Source organism: Triticum dicoccoides, chromosome 3B, assembly GCF_002162155.2.
Source record: "Triticum dicoccoides isolate Atlit2015 ecotype Zavitan chromosome 3B, WEW_v2.0, whole genome shotgun sequence".
Taxonomy (NCBI): Eukaryota; Viridiplantae; Streptophyta; class Magnoliopsida; order Poales; family Poaceae; genus Triticum; species Triticum dicoccoides.
Window position 1 is genome coordinate 317,651,469 of NC_041385.1, and position 5,137 is coordinate 317,656,605.

The following is a 5,137-nucleotide window of genomic DNA, read 5'->3' on the forward strand; positions in this document are numbered from 1 at the left end:
AGGACAAAATCAACTCTTTGCAAAAATAACCCTCAAGCCTTCCTTTTATTGTACTATGCATATACATGTAGGTATGCTTTATTATTACTCATGTGTAACTTGCCAATACATTCAAAGGATTGACCTATATGGCTGCAACGTCTCATGTTGCGGGATTTTCAGACAAAGAGTAAGGTACAGTTAGGGTCGTGAGTCTGCACTCAGCATCGCCAGTGGGCTATGATGGGACTCATCGTCATTTCTGCTAATTTTCCGTTGTTTCATTGAATAAAGCTAGCCATGTGCTATGCAGATTGTTTTATTTTGTACATTTGGGGTCATACGTTGTAATAAATGATCCACTTGCTATTCTGGTATTCATCTATACGGTGTGTGCTAGCGAGTTAATCCAGGGACTAGCACAGTAAGCACAGAGACTCAAACCCTTCGAGGTTTGGTCCTTCCAGATGGCATCAGACCCAGGTTGCTGACTATAGGACGTGATCCTTGAAAATGGATTAGAAAAGCCATAGGAGTGAAAAATATTTTATAAACTAGCTATACTTCTTACTGTTTATTAGTTAACCCCCTCAAGTATCTTGACCAGTTAAATAGGAATTAGTGTCGAGACCACCATCCATACTTGTTTTATATTGCAACATTATTATGTTAGCATATTTGATTGTGCCTGCTTTTGTGGTATGAAGATACTAGTGTTTGCTTGATTGGTAGTTTTTTGTTAAATTGCATTTTGTCGAAATTATTCGACTATATATACAATACTATCTTATTGTTTGTTGCTTTTTGTTGGTGTTACTCTTTTCGTGTTTTGTTGTCTTGATCATAATATGCATATGGATAGAATATATATATATACATGGTGCGTCTATTCTAATAACACCCCTTAAGACCTTATTATGCTAACACCCCACCCCACCGAACCACCTTCTTCTCTCCACCGGACACCTCCTCCCGCACCACGACGAACCAGGCGCCTCCCCGCCAGCCATCCCCCCGAAACAAACCTTCTTCCTCTGCCCCGCCCCACCCTAGCGCTGCCGCCCACCCCATCCTACAGCCACCGCCCTACCCCTCATCTGCGTCACCAGATCCGCTGGTTCCCTGCTGGAGCACCGCTGCCACCGGCCTCCAGCCATCAACCCCTCCCCCTCGATGGTGATCACACCCAGCGCCCCCGCCTCCTAGCGCCTCCCCTGCGACAGATCCGTCTGGATCCAGCCCCGCCGTCCGTGGCCACCTTCCTCCTGCCCCACGCCAGGCTACAACCGGGCAGCTGCAGACCCGCACGATTCCCCGCCATGGAAAGCGGCTCCACCTACATACGGCGGATGACCATCGAGGGATCCCTCACCGCCCGCTGCCGTGATCTGTACGTCCGTCGCAGTGGTGCAGCTCGCTGGCCCTGCGTGCAATTCGTCGATGGAACGCGTGCAGTGCCCACATGCCACATCAGTGCCATCCCTTCCAGCGATGCGTCACCAGTGCCCCCGTTTGTTTCCATGGCGAGCTTTGTCGCACGTGGGACTCGGGTGACTTGGCACGACCATCCCGATGAGCGACTGCCCCCACCCCCGGAACCAGCTCCTCCAGTGCTTAACGGCGAGCTCCACGATGTGAGATCCCCATCCCACTGGCTAGCTCTTCTCCCTTCCCCTCCTCTCCTCTCTGTCGAGCTCTCCTCACTAACCTCCTGTTTGAATTTTTTCCAAGCATGAAGTTCACTGGGTACCGACGGGATGACCACGATGAGTCGCTCTGCGGCACGCCAGCACACCCACTTGCAGTTCATTAGGCGGATGGATGGATTTGTGTAGCTCGGTGGCTCGCCAGGTGCGCTCGATGGTCGTTGTGGTTCACCGACAAAGCCTGATGGAGCTGCACATCGCCGATTTGGTTGCTTGTATCCCACCAGTGATGTGGGACTATTCGCTTGGTGAAGTTCGCCGGATACACCCATTGAGTTCGTTTCGCCTCTCCGATGTGGTGGTGTCCAGCGGTCAGCCCCTACCTCACCGGTACCCACCGCATGTGGGAACTCCTCGTCTGCGGCCTCGTCGCGGGCGCTCTACCTCGGCAGGTTAGACAACCACTGAATTGAATACACTCTCAGAACAATTTTGCTTTCCATGAGAGTGTTGTGTACCTATACTGCATCAGGTAGCGTCGTTTGGTCTGATGGTTATATGATGTTTGCAGTGTGCTGGGGTCAATCATGCGGTGCAGATTTGCACAGCAGTGCGATGCCGTTCAAGCCGGGTGTGCTCCCAAGTATAGGCTGCTCATTACGCAGCTCGGCTGGGTTGTCGGTGCAGTTCAGCACGCACCCGTGCGCCTCCCCCTTGTCGCCTTTGCGGTTTGCAGTTCGCCGTCAGGAAGGAGCTCTATTTCGGCTGTTAAAAAGTATAATTGCAGTGCAGTTCGGTTCATCTCATGGGCGATATCATATGACTTTTATACTTATTAATTTAAGGGCATGGTCTAGACCGTTGCAATTGATCTATCACTTTTACTAGTAGAATGCCCGTGCGTTGCTACGGGCACAAGAGAAATATAGATGAGTCCAAGAGCATAAGTTGTGGCCATCTTTTATCTTCTCCACGAAGATGTTGTCCCTCAACTTTTCTACATATACAGGTAATATATACTTTTAGATATATACCAAGATTGTGGGAAGACATAAGGTAACATTTCATATCTCGTTCCTTTCCATTTCCTCCATATTCACCATCGCAACAAGACGTGACATCATGTGCATTCTCCTGCAAAAAAAATAAAAAAATGTTAATTCTCCCTAGCTGCCTCCTATTTTCTGACAAACCTTGGACCTCACCTCCGACCTTGCTATCACATAGTCATCTCTCTTCTCTTTCATTGTTCATATCCTTTCCATCAACGGATGATAGTACATTACATTTAGTTGAAATATATTGCCCATCTCTCTTCATTAGTTCAAACTTTTGAATAAGTTGGCTGAAGCATGAATCAATATGGTATACAAGCCAAGAGGTCTTTTGAGTTCAAGACCCCACCAACGCAGTATTAAAATAGAAGATCCTACGTTCTACATCGATCACACATCTAAGCACTAAATAAGCCTAAACGTGATAGTGCATTACATTTAGTTGAAATATATTGTCCATCTCGCTTCATCAGTTCAGATTTTTTGATGAGTTGGCTGGAGCATGAATTCAATAAACACTTCATGTTAATATTCTCTCATTGTTACATACATTTGAAAACAGTGACGATTGTCATGTGGGCGATGTTTTTGTCGATAATCTCAAGACCAACTGGCTCAGTATCTTGGAGGTGCTCATATGGGTAGAGTGTGCATGCATGCGTTCATAAGGATGAGTGTGTGTACCTGTTTGTAAACATCGGCGTTTGTACTGTGTGTGTTTTAACTTCAGAATACACAAGAATTATATCACAAGCACAAGTGTCAAGATATAACAACATGATGGTTTTCAAATTAAGGAGTTCTGTGAATATACATTTCTTGCCAAAGGAAACAGGAATATACATAGCAACTGGTGAATAAAGTCATATGGAGGATATAGTGCACCCCCTCCTCCCATGTAAAATTCAACATGTTAATTGCTTTGCATCCATTTTATAAACCAAGCCTTGCTTTAGTTGATGCCACCTAACAAGAGAATAGGCAAACATATGTACATGATTACACAATACATTAATTTCAGTGGTATTTTTTAATATGTTCGATGCTAGGCTAGCATATTATCAGATGAACAAACAAAACTTCAACATTCATTCAGAAACTCGGGTAGGTGACGTCTAAATATTTTACCAACTTCAACAAGATGGAAAACAAATAGCAAGAAATATATGCACAATACAAAAGTGTCTCTTACCATGACAACACCCAATATAAATTAAAAATACGAAAAAGTTGTTACAGTAGTACTATTACTTACAACAAGAATTGTATGTTTCCTAAGCAAACTGCAACTTTCTGGAATAAATGTTTCTTGACGTTCAATGTTCATTTTAGAATCCACGTAAAGTGTTGTGGAATAATTGTTTCTTGAAAGTCAACTTTCTGTATAGCGTAATTTCTTATGCATGAGAGATAAATAATGCACAAAATATAGAACCATAAGATAGCTGGAAGCCTGCTACTGTAAATAGGTGAAACTATGAGCCAGCAACAGAATAACATGGAAAGCAAGTATGAGAAATATGAAACTGCTATTCCTCTGTACAAAGACCATAAGATAGCTGGAAGCCTGCTACTGTAAATTGGTGAAACTATGAGCCAGCAACAGAATAACATGGAAAGCAAGTATGAGAAATATGAAACTGCTATTCCTCTGTACAAAGCCAATACGAATTCCAGCCCATGCTATTAGTGAATCCTGTTGACCATGAAGAAGCTAAATGGAAAAATACTACTTTTTATATAATAGAAAATAGACCGCAAGAAGACACGAAATAACAAAGAAAAGCAAAAAAAAAGTTTAGAAGGTTGAACCTAATGCTAGCACCATGGTAATAAACCCATGTCTACAAAGGAACATTAGTATTCAAATGTGAGAGCTCAGTAGCTTGTCATGTCTATATTTTGTTGCACTTGTATCTGATTTGAAATTTAAAGAATTATGATGAGAAACTCATGTAGAACTGCAGTATAATCTTTTGAATAAACATTGTCAATTGTCTAAGAGTGCTAACATTTAAACTCATTCAAAATGTTGGCAAATGGAATGAGAAATGTAATACCCGAGATAATACATTATAAGGCTACAACAAGTCCCCTCCAATTTTTAGGAAGCTCTCCACTATATGTGTAGCAATGAACCAGCCTCAAAACCCATTATAGACTGCCAGATAGATATTTGTTTCTTCAATTTCTAACAAACATATAAAATATTGATTGAGAAGCACTCCTGCTTACTACACAGTGATTCATAACATCAAAGTGCAGGAACAAACTTGATTTTGTTGAACAGATAAAATTCACCTCGTTCTTCTTCACCAAAGTCTTCCCCAAGATTTTTCATCTAGTCTTCTTTCACATATATATTTTTTCTTCATAAAGGAGGCCTACCTAGGCTTCTTTCCCATATCTGCACAAGTCATGCTTAGAGCTGGTCCTTGTGAAGCACTAACCTACCTT

The 5,137-nt window shown here is 42.9% G+C and overlaps 1 long non-coding RNA gene across 1 annotated transcript; it reads left to right on the plus strand.

Moving 5' to 3' along the window:
* Positions 1-949: 949 nt before the first annotated feature.
* LOC119275976 lies at positions 950-2,595 on the plus strand. The gene is made up of 2 exons (XR_005136136.1): positions 950-2,077; positions 2,197-2,595. It is a non-coding gene; the product is annotated as an uncharacterized LOC119275976 (long non-coding RNA).
* The last annotated feature ends 2,542 nt before the right edge of the window (positions 2,596-5,137 follow it).